Below are 12,670 nucleotides of genomic sequence, written 5' to 3'. Positions count from 1 at the left end.
CTGCCCGCTTACCATTCAGGATTTTATCTGCTTGTGCTATCTTCCAAAGGATCATGGAAGGGTTATTGGTTGGACTGTGCCATGTTGTGGTATACCTAGACAATGCTCTCCTGATAGGAGAGACAGAAATGGAACATCTGTGGTACCTAGACAAAGTCCTACAAAGGTTAAGGGAAGCTGGGTTGTCACTCAAGCACTTGAAGTATGTTTTCATGGCCAGGAGGTGGTTTAGTTAGGATATTGTGTTTTGGGAAAGAAAAGGACTGCAATCAGTAGAAGAAAATGTTAAAGCCATCAGAGAAACTCCAGTTCCAAAAACCTTCGCCTTTTAAAACTATTATGGACAATTCATAAAAAAAATATGTTAATGCAGCTTGCCCTCCCTTCATGCATTGCTAATAAAGGGAGCAGAATGGCATTGGGGGTAAGGATCAGGAGATGACCTTCAAAGAAACCAAATAACTTCTGAAGTCAGCCAAACTCCTAGTGCATTTTGACTCCAAGCATGCCTTGTTACTTGTGATGCTTCACGCTACAGTGTGGGTGCAGTATTTTTGCATCAAATGGAAGATGGGACTGACAGGCCACTCTGCTATGCCTCATGCTCCTTGTTGTCAGCAGAACAATGGCATTCCCAGTTAGATAAGGAAAGTTTGGCTATTGTCTTTGCTGTCAGAAAGTTTCATCAATATGTCTATTGACAACAATTCACTATAAGAACTGACCATAAGCCAGTTTTAGGACTCCTGGGGGAAGCCAAATCTATTTCCCCTTTGGCTTCTGTATGCTTGCAACATTGGGCATTATTGATAACAGCCTACCAATAATAGCTGATCTATAAGCCTGGAGCGGCAATTGCTAATGCAGATAGCCTCAGTTGGCTGCTGGTGGGTAGAACACCAGACGACCTTCCTGTACCTCAAAAAGTGTTGTTAGCTTTAGCTGGAGTGCAAGAAGCTCCACTAAGCAGATGTTCACAGGCATTGGGAACTAAGTCTCCAAAGCGGTGTTCTCCTCTGGGGATCAGGAGTCATAATATTTCTCCAGGCAAGAAAGTTAATACTGGAGGAACTGCACAGAACTTACCCTGGGATGATCTAAATGAAAACTCTGGCCAGAAGTCTTTACCAGGAAAGAATTCTAGGCCTTTTTGAGGGCCAATGGGATCAAACACATAACATCTGCTCCCTATCACCCATCCATACATGGGTTGGCAGAAAGGGCTGTTCAGTCTTTTAAGAATGGACTGAGGAAGCTTATTGAGGGATTGCTGTGGACTAGACTGTCTCAGTTTTTCAGTAATTATAGAACAACCCCTCATGCCATGATGGTGGTATTACCTGCAGAACTACTGATGAGGTAACTGATACAAACTTGCTGGAGTTTCTTGAAACCTTGCCTGCAGAAACAGGTGCGTCAACATCAAGAAAATATGAAACCATATCATAACTATCAACAGGGCACTTGCTTTTTGTCTCCTAGAGTGCTTTTTGGGTTCTCCATTTTGTGGGAATGCCCAAGTAGTTACTTGGCACAATCGTAAAAGCTATAGGCCAGGTTGCTGTAGGAGATGGCATATCAATCATCTTCTTTCCTTTGGAGAATGCCAGGAACCTGAGTTGGGTTCCGAGGACTCACCATATCCAACTGTGGTGGTGGATCAGCAGCCTCTATTGTTTCTGTGATTTACCCAAGCTCTGAGTTGGGGGAGGTAGTCTGGTACTGGAATGGACCTCTTGAGGGAATCTCAGTCCTGAGGCCCCTGTGAAATATCTGCCTGTCCTGGCTACACCAGGAACATCTATTCCAGTATGCTGCCAATCCACAAGATGACACAAGCCCCCTGTCCACTTAAATCTGCAGATAGAGTGTATGTGGACGGGTGTGTGACTTGGGGCAGAATAATCCCCTTTTTCCACCACATGAGGTTGGGTAGCCTACCCTGCACCTCTAGTTAGAGTTCTAGTTACTATATTGAGGTGTTGATTTTCCTATCAAGGAATTTTGGTTGAACTTTGAGGGGGAAGGATGTATCTTGGGGGTTCAGGATAGTTATTTTAGGATAGTCCCTAAACTTGTATTTCAGGGACTTTTCCCTGGTCTAGGGTTGCAACGGTCTAACTGCACAAACCTGAACACCCTTGCCCCACCCTACCCCGCCCCTTACCTAAGGCCACACCCCTGCCCCGCCTCTTCTCCAAGGCCCCACCCCCACTCACTCCATCCCCCCTCCCTCTGTTGTGCGCTCGTCCCCCTCCCTCCATCACGCGCTATCCCCCACCCTCACTCACTTTCACCAGATTGGGGCAGGGATCTGGGGTGTGGGATGGGGTGCAGGCTCTGAGCTGGGGGGTGGGGCTGAGGGGTTCAGAGTGTGGGTAGGGGCTCTGGGTCGAGCTTAGAGCAGGGGGTTGGGGTGTGGGAGGGGGTTTGGGGTGCGGGCTCCAGGAGGGATTTTGGATGCCGGAGGGGGCTCAGTGAGAGGGCTCAGGTCTGGGGTAGGGGGTTGGGGTGCGGGCAGGGGTTCGGGGTGCAGGCTCCAGCCAGGCATTGCTTACCTTGATTGGCTCCCAGAAGCAGCGGCATGTCCGGCAGTGGCTCACGGGCAGCCTGGTGGTTCTGGTTGCTGCCCCTGCTTGCAAGCACCACCCCCACAGCTCCTATTGGCTGCGGTTCCCCGTTCCCGGCCAATGGGAGCTGCGGAGTCGGTGCTTGGGGCAGGGGCAGTGCACAGAGACAGGGCAGGTAGGGAGCCTGCCTTAGCCGTGCTGCGCTGCCGGATTTCTAGCGGCCTACAATCTCCCGGTTTGGCTTCAGTAGCCTCCAGGAGATCAAGCCTGATTCCAGGAGACTCCCGGCCAAACTAAGAGGGTTGGCAACCCTAGCCTGGTCCCTGGGGGCTATTTTGTAAGTTAATAAAGAAACAGTTGTTGAGAATAGACCTGGTGTGTTGTGCTCCCTGAGCAGCTAATAGCTAGCAAAGAACGTAGAATTCCAGGTTTGAAAAGATTTATTAGGCCATTTTGTTGCTCCACATCCTACCAATGCAGGATTAATACCTACAATATATTTCATTTATATCAGCTCAAAATCCAGCAGCAGCGCAGTATTTCAGACTCATTACATTTTAAAGCCCAGGGAAATAGTGGTGGAGTAGTTTTGTAAACAAGTTTGGAGATGATTCTTTGCTAGAGTTTAAATTTCTGAAATGATTTTTGAATAATAAATAGTAATAAAATGATCATTGTTTAATCTTGTTGTGTCTTTTATCCTCAGGAGATAATTAAACATACTTTTTGCAGAGACACTAGAAACCTAGAGTTTATCGCTCCAAAAGCTGACATTGCACTAGTTTTATTTCCAGATTTATCGTGCATATAAGCAGCTGTGGTCCATTGTTACAAAATAAATCAAGGCTTAATGTAGAATTAATTGAATCGGGGGTAGGGGGGAATCCTACAGTATTTCCCTAAACTTCTATGGTTAAATGTATTCCACTAAATATCTGCATTATTATTTCTGTGACTTAAGAATCAAAAACCTTTCTGTCAACAAATAGCATACACAGGTCCCCTGATCTTCTATACCTTTCTTGATAATGTCCATCTGTCTTATCTTTACTCGATCCATCGTATGTTTCATTTTCTTAATCCATTTTACTGACTGCTATTTGCTTGGCCTTCGTCATGTTTCTCTTTAAGACTGAAAACAAGGTTAGTATTCCATTGTATTAAGATTCCTTAACATTACTATATGATACTCAAACCTTATGATTAAATACTGCAGTTCGCAATATCTGGTTATACATTTAAAAATGTTTCTGTTCCTGTTAGGTACAGTCCTGCATTAGGGGGTGGTGCAGAACGGCATAAACGTGGATTTACACTCACTCCCGGGGGAATACAAGAGTCATTCTGCCTCAGAGAAGAATTCATCAAAGCATAGGAAAAGTGCACAACTATCATACTACTTTAGCATGCTCCTCACTGTGTAGCTGGCCAGTTCTATTGAGTGTGGGGGAAGAGTCATTGCTCCACCTACTTGTTGAAAATCTCCATCCCTTACCTCCCTTTGCTGTGTCCTCAGGGAGTAATTACAGAGCAGTTCTCTGACTACAGGGACGACAATGTTGCATAGCTCTTATGTGGGTTGTGAAAGGAGGTGTGGGCGAAGGAGGCTCTTAACGCCTTCTCCCCCTAATATCCACCTGCGTAAGGGCCAAGCAGAATCACAAGCATCTGACTGTTTGTAGGTGTAGGTATGCTTAATAGCTACATATTGATGTGAGCATACCCCTCTGTTGGTTGTTTTTCCTACTACAGCCCTGCCCTTGTGTCACTTTGGAATAAAAGTTTCAGCTTATGTGGTGTGAGTATGATTCAACTGCAAAAATGAGTTGAGTAAAAAGTTTACTCTCCATGACCATCTGCTTGGCCTCAGTGGTTGTCACAGTGTAGGGCAACTGCACCTGTATTCCCCTTCTATGATCCAGCAAGGGCACCCACTCTAGGGTCCTGTGTCTTTCTCCCTCCTGACCAGGTATTTCCAGGCTGCACAGTTCCCTGACAATACTGTGATATCCCCAACAAACGATGGACTGTCTAGGCAGACCTGCTTTGCTGCTCTCCTCAGAGATGCTACACAGTGTAATTTCCATAGGTAAGTTACTATACAGTTCTAAGCAAGCACATTTATTCTTAAGGTACAAGAATGAAAGAGAAAACGTATTAAAACAATCAAAGAACCTACATGCATGCTAATAAGCTCACCATAGATCACCCCCTCACCCCAACAAAGGCTCTGGCTGGTGAACAGCTCTTCAGACCCCACATGGGTTTTTCCTGTGGTCACACATTCATCTCAACTTCAGTTAAGAACAAGCATCTCAGTGTTATGCGGGCTCAGAAGGCCAAAGTCCTTCGAACCCTTCCCTAAGAATTGGCGCCGCCTTTGACCTGAGGTCCTGTCTTTTTTCTGGATCAGAAATAAGGCCTTGAGTCAGTTTTAACTCCGGCTATTTAACCAGAAATCCCTTCTTTGTCTTTTGGTCCCTGGAGGATCTAGTTTGAACCAGTATATGTGAACTTCTCTCCAGGTAGTGATAGCTCTCTTGAGATGTTACAACGTGAATTTGCCTACCTGCCCCACCCCCACTGTTTTTAATTGTTGGAGGGCTATGGGCCCTATCCCCCATGGAAATATATGCAATCCCTCATTAGTTCAGAAATGTTTGCATTCTTAATATAATGAACTCTTAAAATACTTAAACTTAATTCAATAAGATTTGTGCAGGACATTGTCACAGCTGTCACAGAGATTTTCCAGGATTAGAAGAAAGGCATGGAATTGCCTTCTTTTTTCTTTTTTCAGGAAATATTTTAACTGACATTTTGAATTTTTGAAACATTTTGACCAGCTCTGCTTTCGAATTTTCATCTGTTGGAGTTTTTCTTCCTGGGCTGGAGAAAACCAGAGCACTGGCCTGTGGATTGTTTGGAAGCAAATGTGTTAAATTATAAATATCCAAAATGTTGGGCAAGAAACAGAGATTTTGCAATAATGTTGGGCATTATGTGCCCTTTATGAAAAATCTCATTTTTCATAATTGATTCTTCCGGACTTCATCCAGTGAACTAAAAGCTCCACTAATCTGTTTTCTGAGCATAAACCTCAGTGCTAAAGAAATTATCTTGTGAATCAGCTCCAAGCTCTTAGTTCCTATTTTTACCACGAAATTTGCCTGAAGCTGCCAGTTTGAATTACTTCCATCTTCTCTATGTGTAGAACAAGAGGAGGAGAGGAAAGAAGGAAAGGGAATATTTAAAGGTTTTGATTTTGCAAAAAGTGAATCTGAATCTGATCTTAAACTCAGAAGTTTCAGAACCAGAACTTTATGTACCACAGTTATTTTTCTCCCTGCATTCTTTCTTTTTTTTCTTTTCCCTAATATAACCAACTGGCACCCAACAATTACAATATAAATCAGTAGAATATCTTGTGACAAGTCAGTTCCAGCAGTTGTTTTATATGACTCTTGTGCATCATTGCTTTGCAGGGTTGAAAATTTTAGTATTAGAAAGACGTCCTAATCTTTATTTAAGTTCTTAAGCCCATATTTTGATTTGTAGGCCTATTTATGGATGCATTGCTTAAAATTAAGCGTTATGCATGATATAGAAGATATATAGCATAGCATGGGTCAATCGTCAGTACAGCTTTGATATATAGAGTTCAATTTGTGTTGACTTCCTCTGTTTGGAAAGCAAAGGAGTCTGGGGCTTTGTACTTCTATAAAATCTATTACAGTGATTAATATACTGTGCTATTTATTCATGTCCTGTGACAGACAGCTATGGCCTGGTATCTGTAGATTCACCAGTCTACTGTGACCCTATAGAGTGGGCTAAAATAATCTGATGGCTAATCAATCATTCTTTTGTCATATTTAAGGTTAAAATAATCTCACCTTCTTCTCCCATTTTAGACTGCATACATTCCTGACATGTTTGCCTTTAAAAAAGTGCTGTGGAACATGAGCAGTATAACAATGAGCCCCTCTCATGGTTATGCATGAAGTGTATTGAATCCAGTTCCTGCATTCTCACTGTACCACAGAGTGAGAGAGAGACTGAGGGAAGACTTTTTTCTCCTCAGATAGAATTGGTTAGCTTTCTCATGGAATCTTGGCCTCTGGTGAAAGAAAATATAGGGCCAGAGTCTCATTTGCACTGAGGCTACTTTACAGCACTCTGGCAGTGTAAAGGGACCTAAGTGTAAATATGAATCAGGGCTACAGGTGATTATTTTACCAGTAATCTCCACATTTTCATATTGACACCCCTTCCTATGATTGATGTGGTGAGTAACAATGTCAAAGTAAAACATTAAATGAAGGATTCCTAGCTGGTACCTCCAGCTGATTGCCAGTATCCCACATGCAGCACCAGTGGCAATTGCAATGCTTTTACATTGCTCCCCAAATTATCCTGAAATCGATAACTTCCAGGAATGATACCAACATATTACTGAGACGGGGTGGGTGAAGTAATATCATTTATTGGACTAACTTCTGCAGTCCAATAAAAGATATTATCTCATCCATCTTGTCTCTCCCATATCATGGGACCAACAGGGCTACAACAACACTGCAGTCAACATATTAGCCAGACAGAATTGTCCTCTGCATTGTCTTTTCTCTGACTGGTACTTCTGAATATTACAATATCTAATAGGCAGTTCAGAAGTGTAGCAGGTAATTCTATTATCCAATGCTCTACAGATGATCAGGAAAAAAATCTTGAATGATATCATTGCAGGAAATACCATCCTTGAAAGTCATGTTCCTGAGAGAGCAGTGTCTGTACTTGCCAATTTATGTTGTTTTAAACAGTTATGACACTTGTAGAATTATTGCTTTCAAGAGCCAAAAATACAAGACCCAGTAGGTATTTTTATTTTTTATAACAAATTTCTGGAAGATGGACTAACGAACACTAAATTGCATTTACAGATGACTTAGATAATTTTTTTCACTAAATTGCCAGCAAACACCACTGAGTGCAGACAAATTATAAAAAGTACATACAGTGGTTGTATAAATATACAGCTTGATCCTCAGAGGTATGGAGGGATTGGATGGTTATATAGATGACAGAAATATCCAGGGTTCTCATAATTAATGATAAAAATTATGGAAGAGATATTAAACCTCATGCTTCAGGGCTTAAGTCAACCTGTAACTATTAGAGATCAGGATGAAACCTATTGGGGGGAGCAGATTATGCACATCTGCCTGCTGTGGGCTTCTTACAATTTCTTTTGAAGCACCTGATCAGAGACAAGATACTGCAGTAGATGGACATCAGGTCTGATCCACTCTGGCAATTCCTTTGTTGCTAAGGGCTCACTGACTTCAGGAGGAGGTTGAGGATGCTCAGCACCCCTCGGCATTGGGCCATGTACAGAAGAGAAAATGAGGTTCTGCTTTGGGAAAATGTAAAGCCATACATGGAATTTTATATACTGTCTATTTCTGGATTCCTCAGCACAAAGTTGTTGACAAAGCAGAAGAAACACTGCACAGGTCATGCTGCGTGGGTGTGGAATCCAAATGGTTAAGGGCTTCGAAGGGTTGACATATGACTAAAGATTAGAAAAACTAATTATTTGTAGTTTAATTAAATGTTGACGAAGAGGGGACGTGATAAGTAACTACAAATATCTGAAGGGCCTAAATACCAAAGAGGGCCATCTTGGATGAAGTCTTGAGCCATTCTGCTCAAGGCACCCAGAACCATGACACCTCTGTCTCAACAAGTGAGAGCTTCTCTGCTGCTGAACTGTGTGTCAGCTCTCTGACACTCCAGCCTGCCTGCCTTGCCAGCAAACTCCTCGAGACTCTGCCAGTATCAACCTTGCCTTGAAGGTAACAATCAGTGAACTTCAGTTCTTGAGTCCCCCAGAGACATCTCCCTGCTATGTTCAGTCCCTCTTATCGGACTCTCTCAGAAATTTTTTGCTGCCTCCAAAGAGACAGAGCACACAACAGCCTGTTAGTTTAGTTGAGGCCTCACACTTCACTTTTAGACACAACACTGAGATGGTTTTGAAATAAAACAAGAAAAAGTTTATTAACAAAGAACAGCAATGTAAGTGGTACTAAGCAAGAGAAAAGGGGACAGATATGGTTACAAACAAAACACACATTCTAGTGTCTAACACTTAGTTTTAGCAAGTTACAATCTTTGCCTACGCAGTTTTCTTACTTACATCAAGTTATCAGCATCTCCAGCTCTCCAGGCTAGCAGAGCCAACTTTCACAGGCTCAGGGGGTGCTGAATCATATGTTCCGTAAGTGATGGATCACTAAAATGTCATTATGCTCCCCTTATATTACCCAAAGTCCATTGTCTCTGCCTCAAGAGTCAGGAAGGCTTCCTGGGGTGAAGATTCTCTCTGCCTGCATGATCGCTAAATTGTCTTCTCCCCCGCTTGTTAGCTTGATGTCTTTATTTCCCTTACATGTAAAAGTACTTTGATTGTCCCCTGCCTGTAATCAAGCCGATCAGACGGGTAAACATGCATTCCTTTGTGTAGTGTAGGCTGGGTTTATACACTGCCTTCCAAACACATTTAAAAAACTTATTTCCAGCACACACACTTCTTGTACACAACCCATATGTACATTGCACAATGATTTTTGGGATTAGAATGTCACCAGTTTACATATGAAACCTTATATGATGTCTTTCAGATACATATTATTACAACAGTGTTTTGGGGGTTGTGACGGGTTGGATCACAGAAACCTGCCAACTGATGTGCCAAGACTACTTCTGCCCCACTTTCCCTGCCAGCTTGGGACTCCAGCACCCTGTCTTGTTGAGCCAAACATGCCAGTCTGCTTGAACACAGACCCAGGGTCTGAACCACGTTTCCCAAAGCTGCAGACTTAACTGAAAGCAGCTTAAGAAGTGTTCCTGTCTTTAACACTCAGATGCCCAACTCCCAATGGGGTCCAAACCCCAAATAAATCCATTTTACTCTGTATAAAGCTTATACAGGGTAAACTCATAAATTGTTCGCCCTCTATAACACTGATAGAGAGATATGCATAGCTGTTTGCCCCCCGCCCAGGTATTAATACATACTCTGGGTTAATTAATAAGTAAAAAGTGATTTTATTAAATACAGAAAGTAGGACTTAAGTGGTTTCAAGTAATAGCAGACAGAACAAAGTGAATTAACAAGCAAAATAAAATAAAACACGCAAGTCTAAACCTAATACAGTAAGAAAACTGAATTCAGATAAAATCTCACCCTCAGAGATGTTTCAATAAGCTTCTATCACAGACTGGATGCCTTCCTAGTCTGGGCACAATCCTTTCCCCTGGGACAGCCCTTGTTCCAGTTCAGGTGGTAGCTAGGGGATTTCTCATGATTGCAGCCCTCTTTGTTCTGTTCCACCCCCTTATATGGCTTTGGCACAAGGCGGGAATCTTTTGTCTCTCTGGGTCCCCACCCCCCTCCTTCTAAATGGAAAAGCACCAGGTTAAAGATGGATTCCAGTTCAGGTGACATGATCACATGTCACTGTAAGACTTCATTACCCACTTGCCAGCACACACGTATACAGGAAGACTTACAAGTAAAACAGAGCCATCTACAGACAATTGTACTGGTTAATGGGAGCCATCAAGATTCCAAACCACCATTAATGGCCCACACTTTACATAATTACAATAGGCCTTCAGAGTTATATTTCATATTTCTAGTTTCACATACAAGAATTATACATTCATACAAATAGGATGAACACACTCAGTAGATTATAAGCTTTGTAATGATACCTTACAAGAGACCTTCTGCATGAAGCATATTCCAGTTAAATTATATTCACACTCATTAGCATATTTTCATAAAATCATATAGAGTGCAATGTCACAGGGGTAATGAGTGTGTCAGGCCTGATCTGAGTTACAGTATAGTGGGCTTCTTCCAGTTGGTATTGAGGGGCTCCCAAGGTCACAGGAATATAACTAGAAGTCAGGAGAGCCAATTAAGCTAATGAAAATTTAGGCTTAATAACAGGAACATTGTCCTACCATTGATCCAGATAAACCCCATTTAGTTTTCTGCATAGTTGGTTCCTCCATACAGAGATATCACCTCCTCACTATGGAAAGGAGGTCTGGATACTTCCACAACACCATTCCCCTTGTCCCTTGACCAAGTGGAGGGCTCTGTGGAGTGCAGTTGAGGTGGGCCAGGGGAAGAGAGAGTGGGCCTAGGGTCGGGCCTAGGGATGTACATATTCACCCCTCTTCTCTCTCCACAGAAGATACTAAATAAAATTAGTGAAGCTCCTTGCTGTATTAACGTTCATGTATCCCATGCTGGCATTGCCAAGAATTATTGCAACTAGAGGGGGGCAGTCTCTAGCAGGCAATATAGTTCTGCTGCTAGGGAGTGGGATATGAGCCCCTGAGGGCCACAGAACAGCTGTGTAGAAGGCTTTGGCTTCCAAGGGATCCCTGGATGTCTGTCAGATTTCGGAGCAGCTTTTCCACCTGGGCCCTCTATGATGAGAAATTTAGTTTAGTCTCCAGGAAGGATTCCTCACTTGTGCTTAATTATCTGACCAAATATGGGTTGAGAAGACCAGCTTTTAGGCACTTATATTTGAAAATCTTGGCCTGTATGAATCCTACTGAAACTTACTGTGTGTAAGATTCTACAGCAACTCTCAACCTGATTCATGTTATGGATTCATATTACTCAACAAATAACTTTGAATGATATAGAGAGATAAAATGAGGCAGTTTCCCACCTCCTCTCCTCACCATTATGTCATTCTATTAGTACAAAGCCCAGCACTGTGAAGTCAGCAGTGAAATCAGGATGGTACCTGAGTGGGAGATGAAGTCTCTACTACCATTTTGGGCCTCATCTCATTTTGCTGGGCTGACCGGAGAATGCAGCTGCAGCACAGTGAGAACAGAGTGGCTAGGAGCACAGTCTCCTGGGGATGCACAACAAGAGGAAGGTGAGGGAAAGAGAGAGAGAGAGAGAGAGAGAGAGAGAGAGAGAGAGAGAATAGAAATAAAAGAAGTCAAGTAGAGATTCAAGAGGCAACATTATTGTGTGATAATTAGTGTCTAAATGTGTCTCAATGTGTATAGTGGGGCTTTGGGACAAGCATGGGGAAATCTCGAAAGAAGTGTGGCTAATAAATGGGGAACTGTTTAAGACTATAAGAATGGCCATACTGGGTCAGACAAATGGTCCATCCATCCCAGTATCCTGTCTTCCAACAGTGGCCAATGCCAGGTGCCTCAGAGGGAATGAACAGAACAGGGAATCATCAAGTGATCCATCCCCTGTCACCCATTCCCAGCTTCTGGCAAAAAGGCTTGGGATGCTTCAGAGCATGGTTTTGCATCTCTGCCCATACTGGCTAATAGCCATTCATGGACCTATCCTCCAGGAACTGCCCATTAATTTTATTTGGTGGCCCCTAGTTCTTGTGTTATGAGAGAAGGAGTAAATAACACTTCCTTATTTACTTTCTCCACACCAGTCATGATTTTGTAGACCTCTATCATATCCCCCCTTAGTTGTCTTTTTTCCAAGCTGAAAAGTTATATTCTTATTAATTTCTACTCACATGGAAGCTGTACCCCTGATCATTTTTGTTGCCCTTTTCTCTTTTTTGAGATGTAGCGATCAGATCTGCACGCAGTATTCAAGATGTGGGCGTACCATGGATTTATATACAGGCATTATGATATTTTCTGTCTTATTATCTATCCCTTTCCTAATGATTCCAAACATTCTGTTTGCTTTTTTGACTGTCACTGCACATTGAGTGGATGTTTTCAGAGAACTATCTACAGTGATTCCAAGATCTTTCTTGAGTGGTAACAGCTAATTTAGACCTCATCAGTTGATATGTATAGTTTGGAAAACATAATCCCATGCACATTACTTTGCATTTATCAACATTGATTTGCTTCTGCCGTTTTGTTGCCGTCACCCAGTTTTGTGAGGTCCCTTTGTAACTCTTCATAGACTGCTTTGGACTTAACTATCCTGAGTACTTTTGTATTCTCTGGAAATTTTGCCATCTCACTGTTTGCCCCTTTTTCCAGATAATATATGAATATGTTGA

The sequence above is a fragment of the Emys orbicularis genome, chromosome 2 (genome assembly GCF_028017835.1).
Source record: "Emys orbicularis isolate rEmyOrb1 chromosome 2, rEmyOrb1.hap1, whole genome shotgun sequence".
In the NCBI taxonomy this organism is placed as follows: Eukaryota; Metazoa; Chordata; order Testudines; family Emydidae; genus Emys; species Emys orbicularis.
This window is presented reverse-complemented; position numbering follows the sequence as displayed.